Here is a 22516-nt window from a genome sequence, read left to right as displayed (position 1 = left end):
CTGTGGCTCAGGCACTAGCTAGCTTTGAACAAAAGAAGCTCAGGGACCAGTGCCCAAGCCCTGTGTTCAACCCCTAACGTGGCATACCTCCAGCTGTACAGGAGTTGGCTAAGAAATTCTAAAGTCCAACACAGTACCTTACAATGGAGCCATTAAAGATGGTGCTAAGTAATATCTCATGGCATGGTAAGAGGTCCCAAATACATATCAAATGGAAAAAGTTAGTGTTGACATCAAAATAACTCTTAATAAACAATGTATATGCATGGAAAAAAGATTAAAAGTGTTGTCAGATATTATTTTAGGTTGAGAGATTGTTTTAAATTTTAATTGTTATAATAAAGGTGATATACAGAGGGATAGAGTTGCATAATGTTTTAAATGCTTTTTTTCAAGTTATTTTTCCTTTGTCTTAACTATGAGCAATTCTATTAAGAAAACAATAAAAATTACTTTTAAGAATTGAATTATATCCCTAACTGTAATTGTGTTGTGACAGGAGATACACTAGTGTGTGAAGGAATTTCAGGCTCTAATAGTTCCAATTTCAGGCTCTAACAATTCTGGGGCCTACTGTAGAACCAGGAGACAGGAAAAAGCCGAACAGTAATACAAGAGAAGACAGTGTCTGAGGTCATTAAAGGTGAGGGTGATGTAGGGAGTTGCCATGCTTAGAAGCAGAGGAGAACTGTAGAAATCATACAGGTGCCAAGATTGTAATGAAACAGCGAGTCAACTCTGCTTACATTCCTGAGTGCTATATTAGTATTATTGTTTATTAGGTATGTGTTTTTGAGCCAAAAATACCTTGAAAATGTTCTATTCTTATTCTACAAATGAGTAAAGTAGTACTCAGAAGTGTGAGTGAGGTCATATGTAGGTAAGCCTAGGCTGGTCTGGAATGTATATGTAGTCAAGGTTGGCCTCAAACCTCTGATCTTTTCCTCCATCTCTCAATTACTGGTGTACTTGAGATGGCATGTACCATGATGGTGTACCATCATACCAAGCTGAAAGATCTAGTTTTATTATTTATTTGCAAGTTCTGGAGCTTGAACTCAATGCCTCATGTTCTTTAGGCTGGTGCTCTACCACCCGAGCTTCACCTCCAGCCTAGCATTTTGCTAGTTAATTGGAGGTGGAGTCTCTTGGATTTTTTGTCTGAACTGGCTTTGAACCTTGACTCTCTGGATCTCTGCCTCCTGAGTTGCTAGGATTATAGGCATGAGCCACTGACACCTTATAAAGAGGATTTATGTTTCTTAAATTTTAACATGCAGGTTTTTTGTTTTGTTTGTTTTTTTAGTGGGTCATGGGGCTTGAACTCAGAGGTGCTGTCCCTGAGCTCTTTTGCTCAAGGCAGGTACTTTACCACTTTGAGCCATAGCTCTACTTCCAGGTTTTTGATGGTTAATCGGAAATAAGAGTCTCATGCTGTTTGTTTTTTGGCTCCCTTATCAAAGATCAGGTGGCAGGTCTGCAGGCTCATTTCTGCGTCTTCAGTTCTATTCCATTGGTCTTCCGGCCTGTTCTTGTGCCAATACCAAGCTTTTTTTTTTTTTTTTTTTTTAATTACTGTAGCTTTCTAATAGAGTTTGAAGTTTGGTATTGATATTCCTCTAGCACTGTTCTTCCTGCTCCAAGTTATGGAAACAGTGGTTTATCATTTTTGTTGTTATTTGTCAAAATATAGTATAGTGTGTCAATACTCTATGAAATTATTTCTTTTTTCTTTTGTTTACCTTCCCTACTGGTTTAGACCCTGTTGTCACTGTATTTGATTTTGGTACCCTAGGTATTGTTTATATGTTTATCTGAATTAGGGAAGAAGGGGGAACATCAAAATGGTGAGACAAAGGAGTATGAGGGAAGGTAGGAATGGAAGTTAACAAGCTTGACAAAAAGTGTATTCACTACCTTACATGTAACTGTAACCCGTCTATACATCACCTTGACAATAAAAAAAAAAAGAGTCTCATGGACTTTATTGCTCTAGTTCACTTTGAACCGTGATCCAGGTCTCAGTCTCCTGAGTAAGCTGGGTTTACAGGTGTGAGCTACCAATGCTCAGTTTGCAGTTTTTATTTGTGTATATTACTTGTACAAGATAATAGATTTCATTGTGATGTTTACCTACATGTATATAACATACTTTGATTATGTTTGTCCCTTAATATACATCGCAAACATTTTCATCTTTTCAAAGGTTAGAAGAACATATTACAACAAGAAAAAAGAAGAGCTTTTAAAAGAATACCATGGGGGCTGGGGATATGGCCTAGTGGCAAGAGTGCTTGCCTGGTATACATGAAGCCCTGGGTTCGATTCCCCAGCACCACATGTACAGAAAATTGCCAGAAGTGGCGCTGTGGCTCAAGTGGCAGAGTACTAGCCTTGAGCAAAAAGAAGCCAGGGACAGTACTGTCCCTGCTCAAGGCTAGCACTCTACAACATGAGCCACAGTGCCATTTCTAGCTTTTTTATGTTTATGTGGTACTGAGGAATCAAACCAGGGCCTTATACATGCCAGGCAAGCACTTTACTGCTAAGCCACATTCCCAGCCCCCATGAGCAGTTTTGTCCCAATCAAATTAAACCAGAATCCCTTACGTCTGGTGGAGGTGGGGTGGGGGTGGGGGTGGGGGAGAGACTAAAGCCTTGATAATTTTTTTCTTTTAAGGTTTCACCAGCAATTTTAACATACAGACAAGGTTAGGAACTATTTAAAATAAATGATACATTAGTGCAGAAGTTATGCAGGTGAAGCAAGTCAGCCACATTGATTGGGCCAAAGAAGATATTGGTGCCTACAGCTAAATGGTAGCTTTGCTGTAGTTGACATTAGCAGCCAGGTCATGAGTGATAGAGAGGCCAGTTGGCCTAGAGCAATCCTAAGTGGCCTAACAGGGGCAAGCTTGCTACCAGTGCCTGTGTAATCAGTAAAGTAATCTGTAATGTGGGCATTAGTAGCTGTAGATATTTTGCAATAGCAGCTGTCAATAACACAAGCAGGAAGTGTCAATTACTTTATTCTTAGTGCAAATGACCATAATGCCAGAACTTATCACCAGGTTGTGATCTTTGAATATTCAAATTTAGATATCTTCGATTAAAGTTTCACAGGTGAGCTAAGTGCTGGGAAGTATGAAGGGGGTAGACTATTTTGCTTCAGTCCCAATATAGCAGGTTTATATTGGGCTGTGTGGCCTGTATGCATGAAAGTTAAGGGAAACAGTGTGGAGGAGATACACTGTAAGAATGAATTTAAAAAAAAAGCAGCAGTCATTCAGGTCTTCATTATAAACTATTTCCTATAGAATGTAATAATGGAAGGGAGGTAGGTTGGTTGATCTGTTGAGGTCTCATCAGCTGTCTTTTTAGTGGGGTCTGCCTAACTTTTGTACAGCAGAGATGGGATTTCTTTGGTCTTTCAGTAGGTAATTGGCTCTTGGGATAGCTTCACATAATAATGCTGAAGTTGTTATCAGAGCATGAAAGTATCTAATAACCAAAGCAATTTGTGTTCTTTACTCCAAAGAGTTCATCTTTCTTAGGAAAGACATACCTCTAAGTAATGAGTGAATATTTGTTAAATGACAATATGTCCTTTACCTTTTACCATTTCATTTACAAATGATTAATCTGAGGCATGGAGAGCAGATTTATTTCCTGAATTTGGGCAGTGTGGTGAGGGTAAGATTCAAATCCTGGTCTTTCTAGTTCCAGAAATATGTTCTCTACACCTTCCATCCTTTTTCGGGAATGTAACAAACACTTAGAAAAGGGAAAGGAATTAAACTGGCATAAATGCCATGAAAGCCATAAGAATGTTTGCAGCATAGCTGTTCAATTTGGGACAAAAATACTGTTCTCATAAGTGTGCTGGTATAATGGAAGATTTATTGTAGATGAAGGACTTAAAGAAGGCCTGGCATGTAACATAAACTTCATTCAGGCAGTAGTAATGTTAATAATGGAGAATGTGCAGTCCAACAGGGCATTTGGACTGTCAAAATCGTTTTTGTGATAGGCTGAGGTTGAATTTCTATAGATTTTGTATGAAAGATATTCTCACCTGAAAATGGAAGCAGTTTCAGTTGACCAGATTGCCTTCTATTTAGTTATGTAGTTTAACAAATGTTAGAGCTGTTTAATAGAAATGGACTACCACAGGGAGTGTGTGTATGTGTGTGTGTGTGTGTGTGTGTGTGTGTGTGTGTGTGTACGGGTCCTGGGACTTGAACTCAGGGCCTGGGCACTGCCCCTGAGTTTTTTTTCCTCAAGGCTAACACTACCATTTAAAGAATAGATCCGTTTTTCACCTTTTGGTGGTTAATTGGAGGTAAAATTCTCATGCAATTTCCTGCCTCGACTGACTGAATCTTGATCTTCAAATCTCAGCTTCCTGAATAGCTAGGATTACAGATGTGAGCCACTGGTACCCAGCTGTTTCTTTTTAAATTTTTATTTATTTTTAAGCTTTTTTTTCTCTCCCTCCTTTCCTCCTCCCTCCCCCTCCCTCCTTTCCCTCCCTCCCTTTCTCTCTCTTTCGTTCTCTCTCTTTTTCTTTCTCTCCTCTCTCGTTCTTTCTCTCTCTTTCTTCCTCTCTTTCTTTCTCTCTCTCTCTCTTGCTCTTTCTCTCTCTTTCTTTGTTTGTTTGCCTGGGCACTGTCTCTGAGCTTCTTTTGCTCAGGGCTAGCACTCTACTACATGAGCCACAGTGCCACTTCTGGCTTTTTCTGTTTGTGGTACTGAGGAATTGAATCTAGGGCTTCATGCATGCTAGGCAAGCACTCGACCACTAAGCCATTCCCAGTCCCTAAAGCTTTTCTTTTTTATTCATTATTATCAAAGTGTTACAGTTATATAAGCCAGGTAATGAGTACATTTCTTTTTGGACAATGTCACTCCTGTTGCTCTCTGAGTTTTTCCCTCCAGGCCCCACTCACAAGTTGTATAGTTCATTTTCAACATAGTGTCTAGTAAGTACCACTGCTGCATTTGTTCACCCTTTGTCTCTCTGTTTTGTCCCCCTTACCCTTCCAAAGACAGATAAATAAACAAGACAAAAAGAAAACAAAAACAGCAACAAAGAAAAGCCCTCTTTTTCCTGGAGTCCATTTTGATAAATAGTATGTATATGATCATTTTCTTTCTTTTTTATTATTCTTTTTAAAAATAGACTTTTAATAGCAATTTTAGGTTGATAGAAAAATTGAGAGGACTCTAAGAGAGCTCTCCTATCTCCTATCTTTACAAATGTTCAGCTCCCACAGTTCCCACCAGAATGGTATACTTGTTACTATTGTAACAAGTATTGACGCATCATTATCACTCAAGTCCATAGTTTACATTAGGGTTCACTTTGGTGTTGGATATTCTATAGTTTTAGACAAATGTAATGATGTGTATCCACTAGTATAGTAGTATCACACAGAGTAGCTTAATGTCTTAAAATTTTACTGTGAGGTAATTTTTCACAAGTCAAAATAACTAGCTACTTAGTTGCTGAGTCCTCTGGCTGCAATCCATGATTGCAAAATTCAGAGCTTATCACTTGGACTCTGGAATGCATTTGCAAAGCACATGGATAGCACTTGAAACTGGCTTTTTGTACTATAGTGGGGCTGTTATCAAGCCAGACTTCAAGTTACAGACTTGCATGAGGCCACCAGCACACTATGTTACCTCACAAAGTAATTATCCCTAAAGTCCTTGAGTTAAGCTTGCCTCCCCAATAGAGAACTGTACACTTACACTCCTTTGGTGTAATTGAATCAGTGTAGCAAAATTGAGATTTTGAGGGCTGGGGATATGGCCTAGTGGCAAGAGTGCTTGCCTCGTGTGCAGAAAGCCCTAGGTTCGATTCCCCAGCACCACATATATACAAAATGGCCAGAAGGGGCGCTGTGGCTCAAGTGGCAGAGTGCTAGCCTTGAGCAAAAAAGAAGCCAGGGAAAGTACTCAGGCCCTGAGTTGAAGCCCTAGGACTAGCAAAAAAAAAAATAAATAAATAAAATTAAAAAAAAGAGATTTTGATGCAGTCAAAAGTAGTCTTCCTCAAAGGACCCTTCAAAAAAAATATATCTATATTTGCCACTCTTGCCACTAGGCCATATTCCCAGCCCCTCAAAATATTTTTTTTCTGCAATAAGCACACAATGAAAATAAGACAAAAGGAGCCATACTACATTTTGTTAAGCTCATTTCACTTAGGCCTAAGTGAAAGAAATGTGCTTGCCATTGAGTGAGATTGTCACCATAGGCTTCCTACTGTGAAAGGTTTTTTGAAATATTTTGGAATGATGGAAAACAAGTACATTGGAGTAGATTTTAAGTGGGAGTTGATGTGTGTTGATCAGTTTGAATTGATTTACAATTCATGAAGCCCTTGGTGGCAGGAAAGAACAATTACTGAGTGAGTTGCAAGATGAGGGGCACAGATATAATCCACAGAGGTCAACAGTGCATGAAGGCTGGCAATGGATCCTGGCATAAGAAGCTCACTGCTATTGCTATACTGGCCACTTGGTAACAATGAAGGGTTGAGCTTGTGGTATCTCTCTCATTTTTATGTCCACCAAGGCATAGCCTGTGTTATATAACTGTGCATGTTATTTTTAGAGGCTATAACTCAAGCTAGATTATTTCTAGGGTCAGTTGATAATAATTTTTAGGAATTATTTAAATAACAACACTGGAAAGTTGTAGTATAGTAGTATAGTTGTATATAGTAGTATAGTTGTAGTTGTAGTATAGTATACTATTATATTGTGGGATTTTTTTTTCCAACTTTTTTTTGAGTCTTTCAATTTTGGATAGTTTGACCTTTTTTAAACACATAACTTACTTCTTTATCTTCCTTTTGGAATTACCTCTAATTTTTTTCTTTTTTTGGTCCATGTGTGGCTTGAACTCGGGGCCTGGGCACTGTCCCTGAGCTTTTTTGTTCAAGGTTAGTGCTCTCCCATTTTGAGCCACAGCACCATTTCCAGTCTTCTGGTGGTTCATTGGAGATAAGAGTCTCACAAAATTTCCTTTCCAGGTTGGCTTTGAACTGTGATCTTCAGATCTCAGCCTCCTGAGTAGCTAGTATTACAGATGTAAGCCTCTGTGTCTAGTTTCTTTTACTTTTTTTTTCAGTGAAAGTCAACATTCATTTAAACCAGACAGGCTCAAACCTGAGTCCCAGAACTATGGTGTCTCAGCAATGACATGACCTTAGAGTCCTTAGTCTAATTACTTATATAATATTTGAGGCCTTTAACATCACAGAACTTATGGCTGTCCACATGTTTGAGAACATAATTGGGCACCATGCTTGTTCTACTAAATTATGATTTTTGCAAAATACTGAGCACCTTCTGGGAAGGGAAGATTTAAGAAGGTGTTGTATTCTGGGGAGCGAGAAAATCCACCGATCACTGTTAAAGGTGACAAATGAGTTTTATTAGTCAGTTTGCAACTGCCTTGCCCAGGGCTACTCCAGAGCTAGAAGCAGTTGCAGCCTCTAGGGGGCGAGTTTCTTTCCTTTCTTCCTTTCCACAGGCTTCTCTACCGCCTCCTGTTCTCCACAGGCCTCTGTTCTTCATTGACCTCTCCCCTCTCTGAGGGACTCCACTTTCCACGTGGCTCTCTGTGGGCCTCAGCTCTCCTCAGGCCTCAGCTCTCTGCATCCGCTCTGCTCTCCCAGTCCACTCTGGCTTTGACAGGCACCAGGCTTCGGACTTTCCCACAGGCCTCAGTCTCGGGCCCCTCCGCAGGCCTCAGGCTCTTCTCCACTTGGCTCTGCTCCTCTGTCCACTCTCCTTGTGCCTCTAGCTCTCAGCGGGCCTTGGCTCTGAAGGCCTCAGCTCTCTTCCAGCCCAGAGCTAGCCCGCTCCGGCCTCCATTTTCTGCAGGCCTGGGACTCGGGCCTCCATTCTCTGCAGGCCTGGGACTCGGGCCTCCTCTGTCCACAGGCCCGGGGTTTGGGCCTCCTCCGTCTGCTGGCCCAGAGCTCCAGCTCTCCTTTTTTCCCCAGAAAAATCCCATCCTCTTATATCCCCCCAACTGCCTGCAGGCTGGAGGTGGTGGTTCTGGTCCCCTCAACATGGGGCAGGATCAGGATCCCCTTTTAACACTCCGCAGTGGGGCATGGCAATGGTGACTACATGTTGGCGGGGCTTCTCGGCACCCCCTCCCAGGTTTTTACAAAGGCATAACATGTCCTACTGGAGGATACAGCTGGGGGCCTTGTAATATCATGTAGTGAGTGTTTGTATAGGTAGTGAGCCTGTCCACCCTTGAAACTCTGCTTATAGGTTCCCAGTGCTTCTTACTCCAAACTGTGTAGATTCCTCATACAAGTTTCAAAGGCTTCAAAACACATGGTTAGCTTTCATCACAGCAACGGTTACACTTCTCTGATACCAGTTTTTCAGTGTTAGTTTCGCATCACTATGACAAAATACCAGACAGAACAACTTAAGGGAGGAGGGTTTTTTTTAGCTCATAGTTTCTGAAGTTATAGTTTATTTTGGTGAGGTGGCTAAGAATGAGAGAAAGAGAGAGAGGGAATATGAGAGAGAGAGAGACAGAGAGAGAGAGAGAGAGAGAGAGAGAGAGAGAGAGAGAGAGAGAGAGAGAGAGAAAGGTACCATGCAAGCTAGCTCTCTTAAGCTGCAAGTTTTGTTCTTTTAACTCTATTTCTGTCCAGCTCTGTCCATATTTGGGGCTAGTATTCCCCACTTGTTATCCATGAGAGTGAACCACTCAGAGATGTTTTACTGATCTCCTATGTTCTTCTCAGTCCAATTAAGCTAGTAATCAAAATTAACAATAATCTTACAGGAGGTTCCACTGAGGAGGAATTGGATCTTCTTTCTAGTGGAAGAAATGCTAGCACTGTGTCCTCAAAGATGAAAAGCAGTGATTTAGGTTTCTGGCAAATGTGTATGTCAAGCTAGGAAATAAAAAGGGAAAGTTTCCAGGGATTGTGTGTATTTCTTTGAAACTTGGTTTCCTTATATGTAATAGTATTTACCTTACAGAAGTATTGTGAGGAGAAATGAAAGAATATTTGTTCGTAATGAAATGAGTTAAGTGCTAACAAAATTATTACTACTGCTACAATAGATTAGTACAAACATATGCCAAAGAACTTTATAGCACCCTTCATATAACACCTCTTAGGTTCGCAATTCTTGCCCGATAAGTACTGATGTATCTGTAGAATAAATAGCTGATCTGAAATTACTCAGGGGCAATTGCAACTAGATAATTAAGCCACTCACCTCCCTTCACTTGGGGTTGGGAATATGTCCTAGTGGTAAAGTGCTCATCTCATATACATCTCATATACTTGACACTCTGGGTTTGATTCCTCAACACCACATATATAGAAAAACTGGGAAGTGGTGCTGTAGCTCAATTGGTAGAGTGCTAGGTTTGAGCAAAAAGAAGATAAGGATAGTGCTCAGGCCCTGAGTTCAAGCCCCAGGACTGGCAAAAAAAAAAACCCCAAAAACACACACAAAAAACCCCTCCATTCACTTGCTGATGTTCCTTAGTCATCAAGAATCATGTTGAGGGGCTGGGGATATAGCCTAGCGGCAAGAGTGCCTGCCTCGGATACACGAGGCCCTAGGTTCGATTCCCCAGCACCACATATACAGAAAACGGCCAGAAGCGGCGCTGTGGCTCAAGTGGCAGAGTGCTAGCCTTGAGCGGGAAGAAGCCAGGGACAGTGCTCAGGCCCTGAGTCCAAGGCCCAGGACTGGCAAAAAAAAAAAAAAAAAAAAAAAAAAAAAAAAAAAAAAAGAATCATGTTGATTTGACTTCCTTTGCTAAGGTCAATATGAGTCACTAGTTGCTCAACAATTCAATTTCCTCATTGCAAATAATTTACTCTCTGGTATTAAGATATGTATCCTTATCAGGGTTATTTGTTTTGGACTGGTCATGGGGGGCTTGAACTCTGCTTGGGCGCTCTTCCTTAGCTCCTTCACTCAAAGCTAATGGTCTACCACTTTGAACCACAGCTTCACTTTCAATTTTCTGGTGGTTAGTTGGAGATTAGAGTCTGACGGACTTTCCTTCCCTGGGCTGGCTTTGAACCATGACCCTCAGATCTCTGCCTCCTGAGGATTACAAGTATGAGCCACCGGTGCCTGGCTTCCTTATCAGTTTTGTATTAACGTATAGTATGGTGTGCCAGACATTGATCTTAATACTGTTCTAGTATTAACTTAGTTTTCCTAACAATCTTAGAAAATAGCTCCTATTATTATCCCTGTTTTCAAAATGCAGAAACTTAGTACTGAGAGGCTAAGTAAGCAGCAACCAGATACCAGATTCAATCTAAAGTCAGGTCATTGATCTTAACGTGAATATATGCTGTATCCCCCAAACCCAAAACCAGGCAGCTCTGTGACTTACTAAAATGACTTCTGAGATCAGATGAACCATGGTTAATGCAGAATGAAAAATGTCACTTAGTTGCAACTCATTTGCGTACTTTGAGAGTTAATCTTTCCAAGTGTCTAGATAATAGTATTGCTTTTGCTTTTTTTTTTTTTGCCAGTCCTGGGCCTTGGACTCAGGGCCTGAGCACTGTCCCTGGCTTCTTTCTTGCTCAAGGCTAGTACTCTGCCACTTGAGCCACAGCGCCACTTCTGGCCATTTTCTATTTATGTGGTGCCAGGGAATTGAACCCAGGGCTTAATGTATACGAGGCAAGCACTCTTGCCACTAGACCATATTCTCAGCCCATCGTATTGCTTTTGGACTACTTAATCTTTCTTCCATAGACTAAGATAATAGATTGTCTGCTATTGGATAAGTGGTCTTTGTTGAGATTTTAGCTGCTTTGTTGTGATTTTAGCTGCTCTGTATTAAATTCAGTTTGCCCTAGTATAAACTTAAGGTCCCATATGTTGTCTAACAAAACAAAACAAAACTCAGAGGCTCCACATAAAACAGTTTCTACCATATTCGGATGGGTATTTGTGTGCCTGAAATGTATAAGTAGTTATCCCACTTCCCTGGGGATTCTTTTAATTCTCTTTAAATAGTTGTACAAAGGAGTTGCTGCTTAACAGAGCAGTTTATGAATACAAGGCATCTTGATCAGTGTCACCTCTTTGAACATTTTCATCCTCTTTTTACCCACCCCTTCCCGTTTATTAATTTTGTTGTATATACTATGAATTCTTGACTGCATTCTCCCTCCTTTTTCAAACCTTCATTTGTCTACCTCTTTCCCCTTGACCATTCTTACAGGGATTCTTATAGTTTGAATTGACTTCTGATGGAAATAGAAGCTCACCAGCATAGTCCTCAGGGGAAGATGGACACATGGCTCATTCAAACTCCTGTGAGACATTCTGGCCTGCTATCCTGGAGGCTGAGCTTGAGTCAACCAGCACTCTCCATTTTTCTAACCTAATTACAAATCTGAAAACAGATTTTTATTGTCTCTTCTTCACTGCTCACATTCCATGCTGTACCTTTCAGGTCTTACCACACTGATGACAAAAAGGCAAATCCAGATGCCCCTCTATGGATAAATGGATCAAAAAATATGGTATATATACACAATGGAATTTTACTTTTCCATTAGAAAGAATAATACTGTACAATTTTTAAAGAAATGGAAATATTTGGAAAAATTATATCAAATGAAGTAAGTCAGGCCAGAGAGACAAAGGTTGCATTGCCGGCCAGCTGGCAGCGAAAGGGAATCCTGATTGAGGGGGCGAGGATTAAAGAAAAAGGAAAATACAAGACAAAAGACAAAAGATGGGGTTCAGGAGGTCTGCAGCTCAAGACCACGACTCAAGACTGCAGCCCCGTTTATTCTTAACTTCCATCTTATATACAGCAGGGAATAGCATAGGGTTAACTAAAGTTTAAGAAAACAAGAAGGCCCTGAAGTGGACAATAACAGGTGGCAGTAAAGACAAAATAAGGTTGAATAGTTAACATAAACAAGACTCTTGTGTTGTCTTTTAAGTAAGCCATATTCCTGCACATTTCTTGAGATAACAACTTAGCCAGAGGTCAGAATGAGCTTTGCTGCCAGCTCGGCTCCCTACATTGCATGAGTTCCCTCATATGTGGTAGCTAGAATTAGCTTATAAAGCTATAAATAAACACAGTACATGGTCTGCAAGTGGTTATAATATGGTAGCTTCAAGAGAGAAGTAAAACAGTGTAATTCCTTAGGCAAAGTCAAAGCCAAACAAAATAAACATAAAGAAATAGGTATTTGCAAGAGGAGATGTAGGGCCAAAAGGGGAGAGGTAGATGAATGAAGAGGAGAAGGGGGTGGGGAAGAAAGCCGTCAAGAATTCATTGTGTACACTAAAAAATTCAAAAAAGTAAGGGAAGAGGTGGGTAGAGGGAGATAAGAAGGTTTAAAGGGGTGACACTGGCCAAGATATATTGTATTCATAAACTGCTTTGTAAAATGGCAACTCCTTTATACAATTATTTAAAGATTTTTTTTTTTTTTGCCAGTCCTGGGGCTTGAGCTCAGGGCCTGAGCACTGTCCCTGGCTTCTTTTTGCTAGAGGCTAGCACTCTACCTCTTGAACCACAGCAGCACTTCCAGATTTTTCTGTTTATGTGGTACTGAGGAATTGAACCCAGAGCTTCATGCATGCTAGGCTAAGCCACATTCCCAGCCCTAAAGATAATTTTTAAAAAGTAAGTTTTAATTCCAAAATAGAGAGTAAACAAAGAAAGAAGCAAAGATGAGTGAATTGCTAAACTCTGGGGAGGTGTTGGCTTTATTCTTTTCCAGGAGAGGAATCCCTCTCAGTGCAGGGCTCAGACATATCCACATCAGCAGCCCAAGTGAACAAAGCTAAGGAAGCTAAGAGCCAATAGCAACTGGAAAGAGAAAGCTAATTCCAAATGCTCCTTCATTTTGGAGTAGTTCTCACCTGCTGCTGACCTACTGAAAGCTACAATTCAAGCAACAGAGCCTTAGGATCTTCTCCATCATAGCTCCTTGAGGAATGGGTAAGATTGGGTTCAGTGAGATAAGAAATAGAGGCCAAAAAAAAAAAAAAAGAAATAGAGGCAGAGATCATAACTGAGTTCCCTAGAAGTTGGTTGTGTCACAATCAGTAGCACAGGATTAATCAGAACTGTTTTTGAAATTCATAAATGAATCAGGATAGAGCATATTGTGAGACAAGCAGCAGGGCCTCAGGAGTCAAGTGACCTCAGTTTGAATTCTGCTTTACTGCTTACTAGTTGAGTGAACTTGCACATTTTGCTTAATCCCTTGTGACTCAGACAACTCATTTTTTAAAATGACTATAAAATTTAGAATGACAAAAATGTTGAGAGGAGAACATGTGGCTATGGCAACCCACGTTTATATGGGAGATGTCAGTACTTCTCTCTCAGTAATCAATGGAAGAAATAGAGAAAAGCAAACAAAAAGTCCCCAAAACACATCAGTAAGGATATAGGAGACATGAACAACAGAACATTATCAAGCAGATTGACCTGACTGACATTGTTAGAAGACGACCTCATACCACAGACCACTCAACTAGATTCCACAAAGGGTTTTGTTGCCAAAGTAATTAGAACTTTTTTTTGTATCCAGCTTTTTTTTTTTTTGTTGTTGTTGTTTTGTTTTTTGCCAGTCCTGGGTCTTGAACTCAGGGCCTGAGCACTGTCCCTGGCTTCTTTTTGCTCAAGGCTAGCACTCTACCACTTGAGCCACAGCACCACTTCTGGTTTTTCTGTATTTGTGGTGCTGAGGAATCGAACCCAGGGCTTCATGTATATGAGGTAAGCACTTTACCACTAGGCCATATTCCCAGCCTGTATCCAGGTTTTAATTTGATAGAAATAAAATTTTATACAACTGTACAACCAGTAGAACAGTGGTATTTGTTTCACAGTAAATATAGCTAATTTTGCCATTTTTCCCCTTTGACGTTTCCATATTTACAGCCTTTGGGCACCTTCTCCTTTCAGGAAGTAGGGAGGGAGGGACAGGTACCTCATTCATCTCTCTTGTACTCCTTCTCCAGGAATGTGAAATGGGAAAAAGGATGATTCATAATAGAGATGGGAAGATGAATTTGAGGATGGACACTAAATTTCCAAAAATATTTCTGCATCTGTTCTTATTTGTCGGTAATAATGATGTGGAAGAAGAGGGCAAGTCTTGTACCATGTTGTAGTTATTGTTTGCTATTACTTTACTTAGCTTTCATTGAGTTGTTCTTTTGTCACGAACTATCATCACTTGTTTCACATTCTGCAAAGGTGCCAGGTGATGGAATAGTTAATTTTTTTTTTTTTTGGCCAGTCCTGGGCCTTGGACTCAGGGCCTGAGCACTGTCCCTGGCTTCTTCCCGCTCAAGGCTAGCACTCTGCCACTTGAGCCACAGCGCCGCTTCTGGCCGTTTTTTTTTTTCTGTATATGTGGTGCTGGGGAATCGAACCTAGGGCCTCGTGTATCCGAGGCAGGCACTCTTGCCACTAGGCTATATCCCCAGCCCGGAATAGTTAATTGTTTAAGATCCTAGATTTGCTTCCCTGAATACAAAGTAGGCTCTTCATCAGTGCAAAGTAATGAAAATACATGTGGAATAAGTGTGTCTGTGTGTTCCTATAACATATACATGTGAATATATATGAACATGTATATATAACATCTCTATGAACATCTAGAAAATTACTCAGCCGTAAAGAAAATAAATTTATGTCACTTGCAGAAAATTAGATGGATCTGGAGATCATGTTGTAGAGTGAGATAAACCAGTCTTGAAAAGTCAACAGGTTGCTTAATACCACTGGTTTAAGCTGGTAATCATAGCTACTCAGGAGGCTGAGATATGAGGATCATTCATGTCTCTAAACCACCAAAATGCTAGAATATAACTGTGGTTCTAGTGTTAGAATACTAGCCTTGAGCACAAGAGTTCAGGGACAGCACCAGGCCCTGAGTTCAAGCCCCAGGACTGGTGCACACGTGTGCGTGTGGGCACAAGCATACACAAAGTCAACATTTTCTATTCATGTTCACACTCATCTGTGAAGAATAGACCTAAAATGTTGGCACTATGATAATAATAGTAATAAGTGACAATGGATATGTATTCATTATTATCAGATGTGGGAGAGTATCGATGATGTGGGAGGGGAAAAAAAGGGACATTGAAGGGCAAAGAGGATTGAATGACATAGAACAAATTCTCCCCCTCTCCAGGCTGCCATTTCTCCCCTCTTTTTTTTTTTTTTTGCCAGTCCTGGGCCTTGGACTCAGGCCCTGAGCACTGTCCCTGGCTTCCTTTTGCTCAAGGCTAGCACTCTGCCACTTGAACCACAGCGCCACTTCTGGCTGTTTTCTGTATATGTGGCTGGGGAATTGAACCCAGGGCCTCATGTATACGAGGCGAGCACTCTTGCCACTAGGCCATATCCCCAGCCCTCTCCCCTCTTTCAAATAGCATTTCACCATGATATAGTCATGTATGTGTATGGGTCTATATCTGTGTATGGGTCTGTGTAGTACCATTGTGTGCATATATAGAAATACTACAATGAACCCCCCTCACTGAAACATGACAAAAATGTCAAAATAGACAGACAAAACCCCTAAAACTACAGTACCAAATAAATACTACCCCCCAAAAATCTACAAAACAACTCATACTCTGTATACAGGATAGTGTGTGTATGTGTGTGTTGTGTGTATGTGTGTATACATGAATAAGTTTGTAAGAAGAGGGCGAGAAGATAGGAGATAGTGTCGGGCCAGCAAATGAAGCACTTTTATCTGGGTGAGTGAATAATTGTCCTGACTTCTCCTGGGTTTTTGCTGATGTCCTCCTGCTTACACTGATGTGGCTTTGTTAAGAGAGTAAATGAGATTAAGGTTATTCATTTTTATCATCACAACATCCCATCTACTAGTTATAGAAAACACTAATTTTAAAAAGTGCTGTGAATTTTTGAAATTGGGGCTCGAACTAGTTATTATTAAAAGAATCACAGTAGGGACAGCATTAGGTCATTGTTTGATGAAACAGAAGTACCGGATGGAGATGATGTTGGTACATTAGCAAAACAACCTCAGCTCCTGCTGACAGGACACTTTCCCCAAGTACTATTAATTATAACGCATTATTAGCTAACTGCTGGGAGCTGACATCCTTTGCATGCTAACTAAAGTGGAGCAACCTTTTAGCTAGTGGGGCTTGCTCAGTCTTTACAAGTGTCTTAATCATTAGTGAATTAGTTAAACTATAACATTAAATGATAAAAATAATTAGCTGATGTCATTTGGGAACAAGTTTAAACTGGAATGGTTGTTAGAGGCTCTGACTGTGGTTGGTGGTTGATGACTGACATAGTTCTGACCCAGCCAGCCTTCATCATGACCTTTTTGAGGTCACATAGAATGAGATAATTGTCATACGTTTGATTTCTGTTTTGAAGTTGTAGGATGTAAGGATGGTGGTACCCATGGGATTTATATTCAACCAGCAATCACTCAAAAAGTCATGATGTTGTTAGCAAGTTATTGAAATTCATGTTCCTTCCAGTATTTCATTTTGGGGTCTATTTTACCAATTAGTATTGACTCCTTTGTGAGATCTGGAAATGAGGCTGAAACTCAAGAGATGTGATAGTCAGCTCATAGGTTATGAAGAGAAGCTCAGATTGTGCTTTGTAAGTGTGTCTGGTCAAGTGTTGATGGTCAACATGTTCCTCTTCTGCCTCAAATAATCCAGACATAACTGAATAAACAAAGCTTAATTGGTTTGGTTTTTATTCATGCTTTGATGGCTGACCAGAAGCAGAAAATGTGAAGAAACATCACCTTAAGTGACCTGAGGAGTTCATTTTATTAGAATTACAAAAAATCCTCTAACTTTACTGTTATACATTTATACATAGTAAAATTAAATCTTTTTGGTGTGTAATTCAGATTTCAGACAGCTATATAGCCAAGCAATGTACTATCGCAGTCAGGAAAAAGAACAGTTTCACCACTCCCCAAAATTCTGTTTTATGCCCTTTTGTAAACGGTTTCCATTTCCTTGCCCTGGGTTTAGTTCTATGCTTTTGCCTTTTCTAGACACCATGTCAGTAGAATGAGATTACATAGTCTTTTGAGGATGGCCCCTGAAAGGATATGTCCTGGCCATCCCAGGGGACCGTGCGGAGATACTCACGGACAGAAGAAGGTTCATGAGGATGTTTATTAGTGGGGCCATATCTCCCAAGGGAGAGGGAGCAACATGGCTTCTGCACCTTATCCAGGTGGCAGCTTTTCTCTCTGGGGCTAAAGGGGAAGTAGGTAGGTCTTAATGGTGAGTGGGAGTGGCCCATTATAGTTCTAGGGCAGGGAGGTATGGGTGGATGGAGGTATAGCTATGGGTGGATGTGGGGGCTGGGTGGCTAATAGGAGGAGCTGAGGACCTGAGACAGGGGAAATGCTAACAACCCCTATCTGCCTATTTGAGCTTCATTCACATTGTTAGAATCACTTGTTTATTCTTTTCATTGTAGAGAATCAGTTTGTTCATTCCTTTTCACTGTTGGGAGGCATTCTATTGGTTGTTTTTACAAAATGGATTTTTTTCCTTTTTATGAATTCTTTTCTATGAGCATATCTTTATCATACAAAATAATGGGTTCCATTATGACATTTTCATACATGTATATAATGTACATCCCCACTATTCTCTTGGCCTTCCACCCCCTTCCTCCATAGGAGACCCTTTCCTTTTCTCCAAAAAAGTCTCTTTTCTACTCTCAAGTCTTTTTTTTGCCAGTTCTGGGGGACTTGAACTCAGAGTATGGGTATTGTCCCTGAGCCTCTTTGTGCTCAAGGCTAGTGTTCTACCACTTGAGCCACAGTGTCACTTCTGGCTTTTTCTGGTAGTTTAGTTTTTATTTTTTTAAAATATTTATTTATTTATTTATTTATTTATTGCCAGTCCTGGGCCTTAAACTCAGGGCCTGAGCACTGTCTCTGGCTTCTCTTTGCTCAAGGCTAGCACTCTGCCACTTGAGCCACAGCGCCACTTCTGGCCATTTTCTATATATGTGGTACTGAGGAATTGAACCCAGGACCTTTAAGTATATGAGGCAAGCACTCTTACCATTAGGCCATATTCCCAGCCCCTTTTTTCTGGTAGTTTATTGGAGATAAGAGTATCATAAATTTTCCCACCAAGGCTGGCTTTGAACTGCCTCAGATCTCAGCCTCCTGAGTAGCTAAGATTATTGTTGTGAGCCACTGGCATCTGGCCAAGTCTATTTTAAAAAAAAAAATCAATATTTTCACATATGATAGAAAGCATACAATATCTGTTAGAGTCTGGCTCACTTCATTTAACATGATGGTCTCCATTTCTATCCATTTTCCTATAAAGTTACACAATTGTTTTATGCTTGAACAAACCCCTGTTTGTTTATACATCCACATTTTAATTTATTAATCTGTTGATGGTCATCTAGGCTGATTCCATTGCTTTTCTGTTGGGAATAGTGCAGCAATATCAGGTATGCAGGTATGCCCATTGTATAGTGACTTTGATCCTCTTAGATATATGCCCAAGAGGGGTATGGTAGTTCTTTTTTTTTTTTTTTTGTCAGTCATGGGGCTTGTACTCTGGGCCTGGGTGCTGTTCCTGAGCTCTTCAGCTCAAGGTTAGCCCTCTACCACTGGAGCCACAACACTACTTCCAGTTTTCTGGTGGTTAATTGGAGATAAGAGTCTCACAGACTGCCAGGGCTGACTTTTAACCATGATCCTCAGTAGCTAGGGTTACAGGTGTGAGCCACCAGCACCTGGCTCCCATTTAAAAAAATAAAATTTAAGGTGATGTACAGAGGGCTTACAGGTACATATATAATAAGTACATTTCCTGTTGAACATTGTTACATTCTCCTCCTTTCCCCTCACTTTCCCCCTTCTCCCCCCGCAAGTTGTAAAGTTCATTTCCAACTTAGTGTCTTGTATCACTGTTGCATTGGTTTTCCCGTCATCCTTTGTCTCACCATTTTATTGTTCTCCTTCCCTTTCCTAATTCAGATATGTATGTGTATGTATATATGCGTATATATATATGAATATGACACACTGTATGAAATCAAACACAGTGACAATAGGGGCTAAAACAAAGGGAAAAATGGAAGAAAAAAGAAGTAACTTCACACAGTACATTAAAAACAACAACAACAAAGATAAAACTCTTGTTTCCATATCTTGAAGTTCATTTTGCTTAGCATTGTCTTAAATGGTCATGTGTACATGGCTATTGAGCTATTGTGAGTCTCTTCTAGGACTATCCTAGACATATTGTAATTATTATAAATGAGGGAAACCATGGCATCTGTGTTTCTTTGGGTCTGGCTTACTTCACTTAATACTTTATTCCCTTGATGACAGCCATTTTGACTGGGACGAGACAGACTCTTGATTACTTTTATTTACTTCAAGTTATTTTTCTCTACCACTGATGAAGTAACTTTCAGATAGAAATAAAATTTGGCCTTAAAACAGTTTATAGTTTACTCCTAAAATGAGAATAAGGGTAACACCATGAGCAAGAAACAAGTATATGTAGTAGTACAATGTCAATATTTAATGATGTGATTATTTTCCAAGTAAACTAAGGCAATACTGAGCAATCAGGAATACATTATTTTTTAACATAATGCTTTAGGGGATATACATATATCCTTAACCAGTTTGTTTTATGATAATTCTTTTTAATGTACACTAAATTAGAAAGCAGTAAAGACATCAAAAGTCTTCAGAGCAGTTGACAGTAATTTTTTTCTTCTCAGGTCACTAATACAGAATTATAATGAAAAATTATGTATACATGCATTTATATTTTATAGAGCACCCCTCCTAAGGTCACAGAAAGCCCAACTACTTCCTAACAAAGAGAACCTAGCAAAAATAATTATGTTGGGTTACATGAAAATAATTTTTGAGATTTATCAAGGTTTGGTCTTTTCCTGTAATTATAACCATACAAATTATACTTACATGTGGTTTATGGCATTTTATTTTGTATTTAATATTGTCTAAGGAAATAATATTCCATTCAGATCCCTTAAAATAACATAATGTAGGCAAAAGCAAATTTGTAAACTACAACAAAAAACTTTTTTTTTCAAATTTTTATTATCAAACTGATGTATAGAGAGGTTACAGTTTCATACGTTAGGCATTGGATACATTACTTGTACTGTTTGTTACCTCGTCCCTCATACCCCCCCTTTTTTTTTAGACTCTTTTTTTTTTTTTTTTTGCCATCCCTGGAGCTTGCCTCAGGGCCTGAGCACTGTCCCTGGCTTCGTTTTACTCAAGGCTAGCACTCTGCCACTTGAGCCACAGCGCCACTTCTGGCCGTTTTCTATATATGTGGTGCTGGGGAATCAAACCCGGGTCTTCATGTATACAAGGCAAGCACTCTTGCCGCTAGGCCATATTCCCAGCCCTCCTTAGTTCTTATATGTTCTTGCTTTGAGATTGTTTCTTTGAACTAAGAGGATATTTTCTGAACTCAAGAACTTTTGTTGAGAAGAAAATTTCGAACCATCTTATACATGATAATCTTAACAGCATTTCTGTGAATACTACTGTAGGTAGCGTTCTCTGAGCATCCCTCTGCCCCTTTTTTTTAAAACCATATATGTGCTTAGCACTTTCTATTTTCCCTTCATGTTTGTTCTTTGAGGTAGGTACTATGGTGCACATTTTCCAGAACTTGCTTCCTGGGAGGTAAAGGGCATAGATGAGACACTTAATACTCTGTTCTTCCTGAACTCTCAGACTGTGAGCTCCTTGAAAGATGCCTATTTATGAAATGGTCTTACATCCAGTGCTGGCCATATAGAGGAAAGTGGGAGTAGAAAGTTGGACAGGACTTTTTCTGAGTGCCCAGACAGTGGGCAACAGCTGTATGAAGTCAATGAGTAGCTAGACAAAGAATTCTGATCATGCCTCAAACAAGCTAAGATAAAAATCACATTTGTAAGGATCTTAAAGTATGAAAATACTTCCACAAAAAAGGTATTTGGAAAATTATGTATTCAAACTCGCATCTAATTTTGCTAGGATTAAATCTAAATAGAGTCAGTTTTGTAGTTTTCTATGAAGTGTATCAGTGAAAACCTAGGGTTTTAAATTACATTGAGATAGGCTTTGCTCCTTATAGAAAACTTTATTCACTTCTTATTTCCCCAGAATATTTTCTCTTTTTTTCCTGAATAATTACTTATTTATTGTCAAAGTGATGTACGAGGAGTTATAGTTTCATATGTATACATATATGTGTATAGTTGATCCTTGGTATTGGTGAGTTCTCCATCTTCTAAGTGTGTGTGTGTGTGTGTGTGTGTATTTACATTTCAAAGTTGTATCTATAAGCATGTATAGGTGTTTTTTGTTGTCATTTTCCCTTAAATAATACAGTGTAACAACTCACTATACTCTTATAAGTCTAGAGAGGACTTAAAGTCTGTAGGTGGTTGTATATAGGTTATAATGTAAATACTACCTTATTTTATCTAACATCTATGAACATCTATGGATTTTGGTTTCTGCAGATGTGAGATGGAGGTTCTGGAACCCTATGAGGAATGACTGTAGAAATGAAATAATACATTCTCTGAGGCAGAAAACTTTAAGATCTGAATAATATTTTGCAGGTTAAAGTTGAGATAACTCATAATAACTTAAAAATTGCCTACACAATTCCCTTTAAAAACCTGTAATATTTTATTGTCTTAATTAGATCAGGAATCATAATTTGAATATAAGTCACATTCACATTCATCACTATCACATAACAATATTAAACTCCTTTGTCAGCATAACTTTGGATTTCCCAAAAGCCATCAACATCCTGAAGTAGAAGACAAGATCCTACTAGGAATAACTTTCTTACTTCTGACCTATTCCAGTTATTTATTTTATTTATTTATTGCTGATATTGGGGCTTAAACTCAGTCAAGGCTATCTTTCGCTCTACCACTTGAGCCACACCTCCAAGTATAGCTTTCTGCAGATCAATCGGAGATTAGCATTTCATGGGCTTTTCTGCCTGGGTTGGCTTCAAACCTTGAATTGCAGAACTCAGTCTCTTGAGTATCTAGGATTATAGGCATAGCAACTAATCCTTGGTTACTCCCTTTATTTTTGTTCAGAGTTCAGTCTAGTAGTAAGTAAGATCTTTTAAACTATTTAAGCTCACTTTTATTGTATCCTTAAGTCTTGAGGAACTAGTTGTTCAAAACTGCCCCAAAGGGGAAAAAATCTAAATGAAAAGAAATCATTTATTGTTTGGACTGCCAGTTTTTATTCATGAGAATTATATTTGATCAAGGAAGGAGGGAAAGGAGAGAAGAAAAGAAGGGAGTAGAATGATGGTAAAAAAGCATAAGTGTTCAGTGGGGATTTTTGACTCTTAAAAAGTACTTTTAAAAGTACTTTTCCCTCAATGCACATTGTAGTAAGTTTAGGAACAAT

At 39.5% G+C, this 22516-nt stretch overlaps 1 long non-coding RNA gene across 1 annotated transcript; it reads left to right on the top strand.

The window, feature by feature from the left end:
* Positions 1-499: 499 nt before the first annotated feature.
* LOC125351984 lies at positions 500-21243 on the top strand. The gene is made up of 3 exons (XR_007211073.1): positions 500-510; positions 10528-10533; positions 20482-21243. It is a non-coding gene; the product is annotated as an uncharacterized LOC125351984 (long non-coding RNA).
* The last annotated feature ends 1273 nt before the right edge of the window (positions 21244-22516 follow it).

The sequence above is a fragment of the Perognathus longimembris genome, chromosome 5 (assembly GCF_023159225.1).
Source record: "Perognathus longimembris pacificus isolate PPM17 chromosome 5, ASM2315922v1, whole genome shotgun sequence".
NCBI lineage: Eukaryota > Metazoa > Chordata > Mammalia > Rodentia > Heteromyidae > Perognathus > Perognathus longimembris.
Note: the sequence above shows the minus strand (reverse complement) of the source record. Positions and strands in the feature narration are given on the sequence as shown.